This window comes from Acomys minous, assembly GCF_964271855.1.
Source record: "Acomys minous genome assembly, chromosome: 1".
NCBI classification, from domain to species: Eukaryota; Metazoa; Chordata; class Mammalia; order Rodentia; family Muridae; genus Acomys; species Acomys minous.
In genome coordinates this window covers 67,978,081-67,991,485 of record NC_140483.1, presented here as the reverse complement: position 1 = coordinate 67,991,485, position 13,405 = coordinate 67,978,081, and the positions used below count along the sequence as shown (strand labels likewise).

Here is a 13,405-nt window from a genome sequence, read left to right as displayed (position 1 = left end):
AGATATGATCAGCAAAGATTACAGCTAAGGAAGTAGTTCAGTGGGTAAAAGTATTTGCTGTGCAAGCATGAGTGCCTGAGTTCGAATCCCCAGCACCCGTGGCATGCATGGGTGCATGTAAACCCAGTACTGTGAGAGATGGAAATGGTAGGATCTCTAAAGCTTGCTAGCTGCCAGACTAGCTTCAGTGAGAGACACTGTCTCAAGGAAATAAGATGGAGAATTATAGAGCAGGACACTCTCATGTCATCCCCCTATGGCCTTCACAAGTACACAGGCATGCTTGACCTACATGTGCACACATATGTACATACACACACACACACACACACACTCCACATATAGACTCACACCAAAGGGGGTAGAGAACGAGGAAAGATTATTTTATTATGACATACACAGAAGGTACTTGGTCAGCATAATAAATGACACCAGGCTCCAAACAGGGGGGCATAATTCAGATTTTCTTCCTTCATTCTTCAACAGAGCTCAAAGGCCATTGGATTTCAAGGCTGAGCAAGCACATGTGGTTTTGCTTAGGGCTTGCAACTGCAGTGATGTCCAGGCTGTTTCTCAGGGACCTGGCCTGTAAAGCTTAGAGGAGCTTGGGTTTGCAACAGTGTTTCAATAATTTCTCCTTTCAGGAGAGCATCCTGTATCCCCAGGCAGAGACTGAGGTTTGGAGCCTGCTGGGAACCAACTACAACAAAGCCTTTGGCAACCCGGAGGATGCTGGGCCCTCTGTTGGCAGCAGTCCACCTCCTGATTTGCACATTCGTCCACTTCACTGGCTGACACACATGCCCACTTACCTATGCAAATTTAGATTCCATTGTGCAAGCCTGTTGGCATACATTTCTCACACACTCACTGAGCACACATCCACGCATACCCAAGTATGTCTGAAAATACTAGTACAGTTGAAAATACTAGGTCTGGGGAGATGGCTCAGTGGGTTAGCTGTTCACTGTGCAAATGGAAAAACTCAAGTTCAAATCCCCAAAACCAGTGTGTGTGTGAATCTGTGTGTGTGTGTGTGTGTGTGTGTGTGTGTGTGTGTGTGTGTGTGTGTAGAAATAGAAGGCAGGGACAAGAGGAAGTTCTCTGGATGGTTAGCCGGATGTCCTCCACAGGGAACAATATGAGACCTTGTCTTCAGCAAGATGGAGGAGGAACACTGACCAATGACCCAGGCTGTCCTCTGACCTCTATATTTCCACTGTGGCACACGGGTACCTGAGCTGACATACACTGGAGGCATATGTACTCACGTGCGCACGTACACCCATAAATATGCCCAGGGGTGGGAGAGAAGTCTAAAAACCACAATAGACATAACGCTCTCCGAACGTCCACATGCATATACCCGTGCTCATAAGCCATGTTGGCTCTCCCAGCCAAGGCATGGGTTCTATCATGATTGGGTGGCGTTCGTATTCCAGCTGTCTGAGCCATCCTCCAGACAGTTGCACCTCATTATAGAAGTGGCAGTTCTTAGGGGACGTAATGAAAACAACACCAGACCCCTCTAGACCAATGTGTCTTACTCTGTAAAAACAGGGAAAAGCAAAGCATTGTTTGAAGTGTAACTGCAAGATGACCAGGTATGGGAGGCACCGCCGATACTAATGCAAGCCAGTGGAAAACAGCCCATTTGGACACTAGGGATGTCTTTATTTTTTTAACCTTTGTGTTTGTGTACGATGAGTGTGTGTGTGTGTGTGTGTGTGTGTGTGTGTATGAGCACTGCATGTTATGTGGAGCTCAGAAGACAACCTAATGTCCCCCTACTTCCACATTGTTTGAGCCAGTGTCCTTTTTTGTTGCTTACCCTTGCCACAGGCCAGGAGGGCCAGTCCATCAGCTTTGGGGGATTCTCCTGTCTCTGCATCATGTCTGGTTACATGGCTACTAGAATACAGACATAAGCACTGTCCAGTGACATGTATAGGTTCTGGGGATCTGAGCTCAGGTTTGCACCCTTGCACAGTAAGTGCTTCCCCCCCTCAACTCCCCCACCCCCGACTAAGCCATCTTCCCAGCTGGCTACTTAGTTCTGAAGGTGTTCAGAGTGAAAGGTGATGAAAGCCCGCGGGCCTCGCTCCATCAACCACACAGCTCTGTGCCTTCATGAGTTCCTTCTGCTTTGAGGATAGCCTTTGCTAATAGGCTTTCTATGGCTTCCAATGAACGAACCCTTCACTTACCCATTTTCTAGATGGATGAAACCACACCTTGGAAATGAAACAAGAATTTTGGAGCAGTTCACCAAAGATGAAACACCCAATTTCCAGACATCCAGGCTAAGTCTTAGCGGGTTATATTTGTTCTTAAATAGTTGGCAGTGGGAATTATAATTTTCTTCAATGCGGCATTAGTAACCTTTGAGTTTCCACTTTCTCCTCCTCCTAACTAGAATTTCCCATACCCCACCACCTATTTACATCCTTATAGACAAACTCTTCAACCTCTGACCCCAGGGAACAGGAAACAAATGTAGTTTCCTCTTTTTTTTTTTTTTTTCTTTTTCAGTTCAAGATTGCTCTCTCAGGCTGCAGTAACTAGTGAGAGCCTGAGAGCCGGAATCCTCAGGCTGAGAAGTTGGAGTGGGTGGAGACTGGGGTGGGTTGGGTTATGGGGGTGGGAAAAGAGGAGTCTGGGCCCAGGGTGCTGCCTGGAATTCCAAAATGGGAAAAGAGACCTCAGCTGCTTTCATATGGAAATTGTCCTGGAAGCTGACTTTGTCTCTGCTTGGAACCCAAGCCAACACCAAGTTCAGTGAACCTAACACACTGTTCAATCAGCCATTGAAACTCAGCAGAGGAGCAGGCCAGCCGGGAAGGGAGGGCGGAGGGGCGGAGGAGGAGGCCCGCCTTTCATCTGGGCTTGGTTCCGGAGGAGGCCAAAAGGAGAATTAACCCGGGAAGCAGTTTGAAGGCAAAAGTGAAGGTGAGTTTGCTTTGGCTTGAAGTGAAAGAGGGGAAGAAAAGAAAGCATGGGGGGTGGGGGGTGGGGTGGGGGGCTCCATGCTCTGCAACTAACAGTGAAAGGGTTAACATGCTGTCTGTGTCCTAGAGATGGAAAGGCCTTGCCTGTAACCAACTCCCGCAGAGGCCCCATCCCCACCCTTCAGAAGATTCTTGAGGCAGATACTAACTGAATTTCTCAAGATTCCTTCTAGCTTTGCCTTTGAGTCTTTTGTGTTGCCACCCTCAAGGAGAGCTGAGGAAGCACCTGCCTCCGCAAGAGACTACTGTACTTTCTTAGACACTTTTTGGGGAGACTAGTTTCCTGTCTTTTGTCCTTGATTTATTATTGCCTTTATTTGTTCTCCCCCATTTAGTTCATTTTATTCTTATTTTAAAAGAACGGCTCACAGGCCTTTCTATTTTCATGGAAATTGCTCAGCAATAACAATTTCAGATAGCTCGCAAAAGAATAATCATCACGCCAAGGCCCGTTCACCCAAGATGCTTTGCAGGCATTTCACATAACAATTTACTAATTAATGACAAATTAAATGGAATTTAGTAAGAAGAATCAGAGGTTAGAGTGCTGGTATATATTATGTATTAAAAAAAGGTATGCAAATATCTTCAGCCCATTTGTGGTTCATCAGTGGGAAAGAATGGCCATTCTACTCAAAACTCTCACAGACAGGAGGGCCTTGCAGAGAGGCAGAACTTGGAAATTGCATACAATTCTAATTTTTTAAACAGTTTCTTACATTACGCATTGTGCCTCCCTTTTCTTGCCACAATGAACTTAGTCTCCTTTGTTTTAATAGTTTAGGGTTATTGAAACTCACCTATACTTTGTTGCTTATATTAATTGCCCATTGAGAGGCTAGAAGCAATCTTCGGAAAAAGTTTTTACTGCATTTGTAGTTAGCTTTGGTTGTCAACTTGACACAAACTGAGATCGTCTGAGAAGGGAGTCTCCATTGAGAGATTGCCAGGATCAGACCAGCCTATGGGCATGTCTGGGGTGGGGTGGGGGGCATTGTCTTGATTGTTAATTGATGTGGGAGCCCAGCCCACTGTGGGCAGCACCTTTACCTGGGCAAGTGGTCCTGTGCCAGCAAAGCATGAGGCTGTGAGCCGGCCGGCACGTTCTCCGATGGTTTCTACTTCAAGTTTCTGCTTGAGTTCCTGTCCTGACTTCCCTCAGTGATGGACTGAGACCTACAAATATAAGCCAGATAAATCCTTTCAGTGTTTTATCACAGCAACATAATGAAACCAGAACAAACACTGATTTCAATCTCCTACCGCAGACACTGGGAAACCATAGCTCTCTTTCTGGTTTTATAAGTAAAGCTTTATTGGAATGCAGCTCCATGAATTTATCTATAAATTGCTTTAAGGGCTGCTTTTGAATTACTAATGTGGAATTACCACTGAGATGTCAAGCATATAGTGATTACAACATTTACGGCCTTTTGTAGACAAAACTTGCTAGCCACAAGGTAAAGCTGGAGAGAATATTTGTCATGAAGAGCAAATAAGAGCGTTTAATGGGAAATTACACTAAGAAATTAAAGGTGTCCTATTACCCATAAAAGTCCATAAATATTTATCATCATTCCAACAAACCTCCTAAACATTCTCCTTTGTGTGTGTGTGTGTGTGTGTGTGTGTGTGTGTGTGTGTGTGTGTGTTGGAAGGTGTGACTTCCTTCTCTCTGCTTCCTTTCTGTAGGCCAATGAATAGGCAGTCCTCCCAAGAGAACACAAGCCACAAGGTGTACCCACTTGTGCATTAGTGGCATAGTTACTATGGGGGTAACCAATTACTTTGTGCTTAGATTTGAAACCAGCCCCACCGGAGAGGATTTATATCCGGTACTGTAATTCCAACCTGGTCAAAAGTCCATAGCTGGGGAGCTCATAAGCCCTCAAACAAGCAAGCAAGCAAGCAAGCAAGCAAACAAACAAACAAACAAAAAGAATAAAAGAATAGAAAGAAAGCACAGGCCACCCTAATAAAGAAAAACTTCCTAAGGAGTGAAGTATACTTGTCACCTATGGAAGAACAAGTTTCCCATGTCAAATAAGATAATTGACTTGAACATTTGTCAGTTAATAGATGTTTACTATGTACTATGTCTAACTTTGTGAGACAACATATCTATTTGGATCTCCATCCCAACCCCGTGGGTAGAATTGTAAAAAGGGAAGGCAAACTTGCAGAGCCCTCAATTTAGATGACCCAGCAATCACTCCTTCTCATTTTATTGGACTGGTCAACACAAGTTACAAGGTCAGTCTACACCAAAGTCCTTTCCTTTTTGTTGTTTTTTGTTTTGTTTTCATATGCCCGAGGGAGTCTCACTCAACTTTGCATCAGGTCCTTTTCTCAAGCACTACAACAAGTACCTGAGATAAAGCAACTTCTAAAAAAGAAAGAAAGGTTTATTTTAGCTCATTGTTTTGTAGAGTGTAGCCATGATCCCCAAAAAGCCAGGCCCCAAAAAGCCTGGGACAGGAAGCAGAAAAGAAGGAAAGAGACTGAGACACCCTTTCAAGATACCATGCAAAGGGACACCTCGATTGGAGCTGCTCCCTCACTGCATCCTACCTCATAATTTCCATCACTTCCAAATGCCAGAAAGGGAGGACGTCTCTGGTCTTTGCGGGGGAGGACTCCAAACTTTAGCGGTGCAGAAACAGAAATTCACTGTAAGGATGACATAACCAGAGAATGGGAGATTTGTGTCTTCATTTGTAGCCGGGTCTCACGTAGCCCAAGGTGGCCTCGAACTCACACCATAGTGGACTTTGAACTTCAGACCCTCCCGCCTGAGTCCCCACCCCTGCATCATTTTGCCTGGAGAGCCCAGATGAAACCCAGGGCTTCCTACATGCTTGGCAGGCACTCTATCAATTGAGCCACACCCACGGCCTTTTATTTGAAGCTCCACAAGTACTTATTTCAAAATTGCTGGGGACGAACTGACAAGCTGCCTGACACCCTTTATCGAACCTAGGCCTTAAATCCTGACTGGTCAGTTGTCAGTTGAAAAGGCTAAGGAACCTATAAATACGCCTCAGAGGGTGGTGTGCCTACATCCTGATGAGGCTAACAGACAAATGCAGACCTTCCATTTCAAGGGCTGAGGAGATGGCTTAGCGGTCAAGAGCACTTGCTGCTGTTTTTGCAGAGGATTAGAGTTCTGTTTCCCACCACCACTCTAAGAAGTCCACAACTGCTCGGAATTCCACTGAGTGCAACTTAGGAAGCACCCAGTAGTTTGCCTTCGCTCACTACTCATCTCTTTGTAGCCAGCAGAGTTTGTGCTTTCTGTTTTTGAAAAAGCTTGGCCTCAGCTGACAGGCAGATTTGATCTCCTAATGGGCCTCGTGTTAGATGTTTGCCTTGAGGAAAAACTCTGTCTGTGTTTCTCCATCTGTTCCATGGACAAACGTAATCAGTGCTATAAGAATTAGCAGAAATGGGGCAGTGGTGGGGCGGCGGGGGGCACTAAGGAGATGCCAAGGAATTAAAGGTGCCTGCGCTCGAGTATAAGACAAGAGTTTGCACCGCCACAACCAACATAAATGGTGCACAGGTGTGACAACCTACCTGCAACTCTAGATTTGAAAAGCAGAGACAGGGAACTCCCAGACTAGCTGGCTATGTATATTAGTCATATTGGTCACTCTGGGTTTGAGAGACCCTGCTTCAGCGAGTCAGGCGGGAGAATAATGGAGAATAATGACTCCCAACATCAAACTTGGGCTTCCAGACATGCGTGTTCACATACATGTGCCCGCAAGTAAACAATCATACACATATATGCACAGTATGCAGCACACTGCACACACACACACACACACACACACACACACACACACACACACACACACACAGAGAAATGGAAAAACCAACAATCTGCCACACAGCGAGCATTCGGCAAATGCTGGTGGTAGCCACTGCTGTTGAGCTTAGTGCACTATGGCAGAAGATTGGCAAAAGGAGTTGGGATTGAGCTTGAGTTTGAAGGGTAAGTAGAAATTGGGGAACAACTTCAGACAAGGCAGACAAGGACATGCAGCACTGTGTCTCATTTAGTGGGCAATAACAAAACACTTGGCTGGGTGCTCTTCTCTCTAAATCCAACCCCTCCTTCCGAGGGTTCCGGAAGTAGACTAGGGGAAGACCCTTTGGCAGATGTGCAATGTCGGCATGAGGAGAGCTCGGATGCTTTTTGAGTAGACTATTGAAGGCAGTGGTGGAGGCAGGTAAATGGAAATCAAGCAAGTACATCAGGAAGACTGGTTACGTAGCCTACGAGCGAGCGCACGCACGAGAGAGAGAGAGAGAGAGACAGAGACAGAGACAGAGACAGAGAGAGACAGAGAGAGAGAGACAGAGAGAGAGGGAGACAGAGAGACAGAGAGACAGAGAGAGGGAGAGAGGAACCTGAAGGAGGGAACCACAGGGAATAGGACCTTGAGCCTGTCTTCTGTACTTGGAGGGACTTGAAATTTCAACCAGTTGTTCTCTTATTTTTAAGTGTTCAGTTAACATGTACTAAGTACACCTAATGGGTCTCATTATGACATCTGCGTACATGCAGATAATGTATTGTGATCGTATTAAACCCCACTATCCCCTTTTCTCTCCTGTACCCTCCCACTGATCCCCTCCCCATTTCCAGCTATCTGCACCCCCTGCCCCCCCCCATGCTTACTTTCTAGGCTTTTTGCATGCAAGAGCTTATGCATTCAATTAGAGTTACTCAGAAGAGTATGTGCTAAGGGTCTTTTACAGGAACATGAGCAACCTACCCATGGCCTCTCCTCTGAAGAAATCATCTTTCCTACACACGCCCACTTCTACCCCTCTAGCCACCACTAACTACTTGTAAATCCCCTGGGAGAGGTTATACCTTATGAGGCCACCTCTCCAGCTCCAGCAGGAGCATCCATGTGCCCAGTCTTGTGCAGCCAAGCACAGATCTTAACACTCCTCCTATGGGAAGATGAGCTTTACCTCCCATCACCTTGGAAACGATTCCACCTTGGTGACTCGCCTCTAATGCAAGGTCTGAGGCAGATACGTCACGACAGGACTTGCAGGGCTAGGACAGGCTAAGTGGCACTATATCTAGCCGGTCTGTTCTCTATTAGGCTCATGATTTAGAGCTCAGCTCCAAGCCTTGAAGAAGCCAAGTTACCCCCCATAGAAAAGCCATATAGTGTGCTAGCCCCAGCCTCAGCAGCAGCCCTCCTTGCTCACAGCCAGGGTCAACCTCAGGCATGTGAAGAAGACAGTCCCCAGAGGAGCCCAGCAGTCAGCCTTCGCTTCCCCCCACAGCTGCGGGCACGCGGTGCCAGATGAACTTCCCCTCAGTCAGTTTTGCCCAAACTGCTGTTTTCGAGTAAAATAAATATTGTTGATATTTTTAGTCACTGACTTTCGGGGTGTTTTGTTACACAGCAGTGGTTAACTAGAAGCAGCTGCCTGAGATGTGGGGTAGGCACCACATACTGTTTATTCGTATGCATGCTTTTTTTTTTTTCAGAAGGCAGGGCCTGGAAATCAAAATATTTGGATGGAACGTTCCCTACCCCATCGCCCTCTCCATTTTGCTTAGTAGCATTTATCATGATTTGCCATTGTAATCTTCATTTGCTCCCGTATTGATTTATTTGGTGTGTGTTTGTTTTCTCTCTTCCTCTCCCATTAGGACACAAGTCCCTTAGTCCCCTGATCTTGTTTGTCTCGCTCACTGCTATATCTCCTTACCTATCCTAGGGCCTGGCATGTCATGATCACATTGTAAACATTTGTGGGATAATGAACAAGCAGATAAACACCATGAAACTGGGACGTGTCCGATTTCATTACACAGAGACCACGGTCAGAAAGCATGTGCCCAAGTTTTTAAGAAGAGGGGGGAGGGGAAAGAACATACGATTTAGGTCGGCAAACTAGGGGGGAAGGGGTGGGGTGGGGGGGATGATGTCCTCCTTTTGTTTGTTGCCTGTGTATGTAAACGTGTGGCATGCATGGCTGTGTGTTTGTTTGAATGTGCGTGCAAGTGGGTGTGCACAGGTGTATGTGTATGGAGACCCAGGGTTATGTTTGGTGTCTTCCTCAATCACATTCCACCTTAAATAATGACTCTCATTTAACCCAGAGTATCCTTTCTGGAAGCCCAGCTAGCTAATGTGCTCTGGGGACGCTTCTCTCTGCCTTCTGGATGCTGGGATTGCATGTAGACCATTACACTCACCCAGCATTAATGTGGGTTCTGAAGAAACCAGTTCCAATGCTTTACTTTTGTAGGAAGTACTTTTGCCACTGAGCCATCTCCTAAGTAAGTCTATGTGCATTTTTTTTCTTTTAATGCATTGGTCCCATGCAGTCCGTGTCCCTGTGTTAATACTCTCACATTATCTGAGCTCACAGAAAAGAGATCATCTTTGGATACCTACTCTGACAAGCACTGATGTACTCTATCTCATCAGAACCCTCAATAGCCCCACAGGCAGATATCCCTACTCCCCATCAAGGGACAAGGATATGGCCTCACTGCTTTATCTCTCTCATCACAGTTTTAAAGTGAAACGAGCAAGCTACAACTTTGAGCGACTGTTCTTGCATGAGGCAACGCTACTGTAGTGCAGGTAGATTAGGAAACTATAGGGAACACTTTCCCTTTGTGTAAAACTGACCATCTTAGCCCAGTGAGCTCCATCAGCAAGTCCCATGCCAGTGAGAGGTCCTGTTACACACACACACACACACACACACACACACAAATGCATGCACTCCCCAGTCCCCCAGCATCAAAAAGAACAGAAATGTCTCCCCAGCCCGAAGTCTGGAGAAGATCAGCGTCAGCTCACTGTGTGTCCTCACACTTTAGAACCTTGATGTTCTAGGATGTCTCCTAAAGGCAGAACTCCACTTACAGGTGCTCCGTCCTCCTCATCCTCTTGCCTCCAGCTCTGCAGCGAAACTTGCAGGCCTATGCCACCAGAGCCCACAAAATCATTCTCATGGCCCAATCACCTCCTAAATAGCTTATCTTCTAGTGTAATCATATGTGTGATTGAGTCTCAACATATGAATTGTAGCAGACAGATTCATAGTATAGCCTCCACTCTTTCATTAACAAATTCTCCCCTGCCTCTCTAAACTCAGATGTGTATGTGTGTATAATATATGTTAACTACAGACACATATGTAACATACGTTATGCACAGATATATATGTGTGTATATATGTATATGTGTATAATATATGTTAAATACATATATGTGTGTGTGTAATATATGTTATATACAGATTTGTGTGTGTGTGTGTGTGTGTGTGTATGTGTGTGTTATACAGAGATATGTGTGTGCGTGCGTGCGTGCGTGCGTGCATATGTGCCCGCACTGTGGCACCCATGTGGAAGCCAGAGGGTTACTTTTGGGTATTGATTGTCTCAATGAGTCACATGTATGTCCCCAGGGTTAAACTCAAGCTGTAAGATTTGGTGGCAAGCACCTTTACCTGCTGAGCCATCTTGGGAAGGGAAAGGCCTTGTTTCCCTGGGAATCTGACTGAAGCCTCTACCAGCTGAGAAGCAACAGTTCCAACAGTTAACAGCATTTGCGTAAGGCCTTTTCCTTTTCCCAATTATCGATCTGTCATTTTCTAGAACTCTCACTAGAAGCCCCCCTGCCAGCCTAGTGGCTCCTGCTTTTGTTGTATCAGATTAATATCTCCAAGGTAGTTCCAGAACCACCACCCTACACCCTCATTTTCAACAAAAAAGGGGAAAAGAACTGCTGTGTCTTGGCCACCCAAATGTGGCTAAGGCTGAGGCACTTCACTGTGACTGTCCCTTGAGAATCCTGTACCAGACCTGGATGTGGCTTACTCTTTCCTTTAACCCCTGTCCTCAAGATGCATGTTTCTGGTGTTCCTGTTTGTTTTTGTTTCTTGTTTTGTTTGTCTTTTTTTTTTTTAAAGCAAGCTGCATCTCTCTCACCAAGAAACCCACATCCATGTTCTGAGGTGGGCTTTAGTCTTCCTCTGATACCTTCGTTTCTATTTTTAATAAACTCTAATCCGGCTTCATAATGGCTCGTCCTGAAATTCTTTTCTCTCTGGAAGCCAGGGATCTGGTTTTGCCTAAGAAGCAGTCCCTAGAGACCAAAGGAAGTCCACTTGCTGCCGGTGAGCAGGCCTCACTATCAAAGTCACCTTTCAACACATGTCACCATCCCTTTGAGCCCCATACGAGTACTTCAGACTTAGAAGGAAGCTCTCATCTGGTTTCCAAAAGCTCTCACCATCTCTGCATCATCCCAGGCTCCGTGTGGACAGCACCATCCTTTCTCGCAACACGTAGCTTCCTCCCCCCGCCCCCGTCCCCGTGGTAGAAAACTCTGAGGGTGGAGCAGGGAGTTTGCCAATGACAGGCCTCAAATAAATTTTAACTGGATACCCGTGACAGGATAAAATGCTTTTGTTGTAATATTGTCTCCATAAAAGATACCGTAGTATTTAAAAACTAGTATTGATCCTTCAGCTCGCGTCATAAATTCTCGCGGGATTTGAGACTCTGACTACAGAGGACACGCCAGGACACTATGTGCCCTTTGATTTTCGTAGGCCACCCACACGAAAAGAGCCCAGAGGCTCCACCAGAGTGGAAGAGAGATACTGCCATCCCCCAGTGACACAGAAGAACTGGAGAAAAACTGTTGGAACTAAGGAATCAAAATACGAAGCGAGATCAGCCCCTTTACTTTTATTAGGTCTTGTTCAGAATCAATACAAGCCCCGGGGCCTGGGGATGCGTCCCACTGAAAGGGAATACATACTTTCTCCTCTAAAAAGGAAATCAGGCCCCTTAAGTAAAACAGATGTTAGCGCTGAGCTCCCAGCCCCCTCCGGCTTCCACGCTGCTCCCCAGCTCATCCTCAGCTGCACAGAAAAAGATGGGTCTCCCAGAAACCCAAGGTTCAAGTCTAGTTGGAGAATTGCGAGCCTTGCAGATGTCTCCTTCCCAAGCTCACTGAAGTTTTCCTTTCTGTTTACCAGGACGAGAGTAGGCAAGAGAGAGAGAGTGAGGGGAGGCGGCAGCCAGCCTGTTCGCAGAGGATTTGGAGATACTGTGGCGACCGTGAATGGAGAAGATTTTCATTTCCTGTGTTATGCGGCGCAAATAATATCAGTATGGAAAACCTGGCTGGGAGATGGGAGATAGCAAGTTTTTACATTGATAAGTATTTGTTCATTTCCTAACAACAAAAAGAAATATAAATCTCTCCAGAAATTAAATAGCCTGGCTTGTTGAAACACTTTTTTTTGTGGAGGTGCTGCGTGCGGGGCCGGCTCCCTTTCTGGGCCCCCGCGCAGATAATCGAGGCAAGGCTATCATCTGGGATCACGCGGGCTGTGGGGGCCCGGCTCGCAGCGCCCAAGTCTCCGACTTTTTTTTTTTTTTCTGTCACTTATTTTCTCGGCGGGCCCGATTTGCATTTTAATGGAAGTAGTTTATAGACTTCTCTGCTGCCTTTGCTGAGCCACAAGTGGCATCATTAAGTGAGCTAAGCCGGATTAATGCCGATAGTAAAGTCAGATAATACAATAACAGCAGCCTCCATTCCATTTGCATTAGGTGAGGAACGCCGGGCTGCCTGGTGCCTAGCGATAATTTGTAAGCGCGATATGTTGTACTTGAGAGGATAAGATTAAATTTAGTGGGTTTAACTGTCATCCCGGTAAGTCAATTACTTCATCTTTTCAGCCTTTGAATTTCTTTTATAAATAAAATAAATGGAATATTGAGCTGCTCCCGCAGCCATTTCGAGCTCCCATGAAGAATTACACAGGCTGGGCCAAATAAATAAATAAATAAAAAGGCTGCGGATTGAGCTCCATAAACAAAATATAAACTCCATTCAGGTGCCGACGTGGCGGCAGCCCCGAAATATTGTCCGTCTCTCATATCACAAGCATGACGGATTCCATTGTGGCTTCAGTTTTTCCATAATAGGAAATATTTATGTCGTGCCTGGGTCTTTTCTGTCCCTATCCTCCCATTGTAAGAGGCAAACACAGGCAGACACAGCCATGGGCTCTGCCCCCTCCTCCCCTCCCCGGGCTCCTCTTGCCCCAGTGCTAAATATTTAGCGATCTGGAGGATAGGAAGGAAGCCCCATGACCCAGGGGCTTGCATCCAATTTCCAGGGCGCTTTCAGATAAACGGGGACAACTTCCTTCAGCTCTTCCTCTTCCGGACCATGGACCAGGGCCCTGGAGATGGATTTTTCTGGTTAAAAAAAAAATCTTTGAGCTAGGAAATCTGGATAGGTTCTTATAGCAGAGGATACTGAGATGGGTGGGGGACGGGGCTGGGCGGGGGCGGGGGAGGGCAACAAACAGAAAAAGAG

The 13,405-nt window shown here is 46.1% G+C and overlaps 1 long non-coding RNA gene across 1 annotated transcript; it reads left to right on the top strand.

Annotated features, from left to right (window-relative positions):
• Positions 1-2,734: 2,734 nt before the first annotated feature.
• Positions 2,735-12,284, top strand: LOC311595392. Its single transcript, XR_014778423.1, has 3 exons — positions 2,735-2,949; positions 10,470-10,614; positions 12,051-12,284. It is a non-coding gene; the product is annotated as an uncharacterized lncRNA (long non-coding RNA).
• Positions 12,285-13,405: the final 1,121 nt, after the last annotated feature.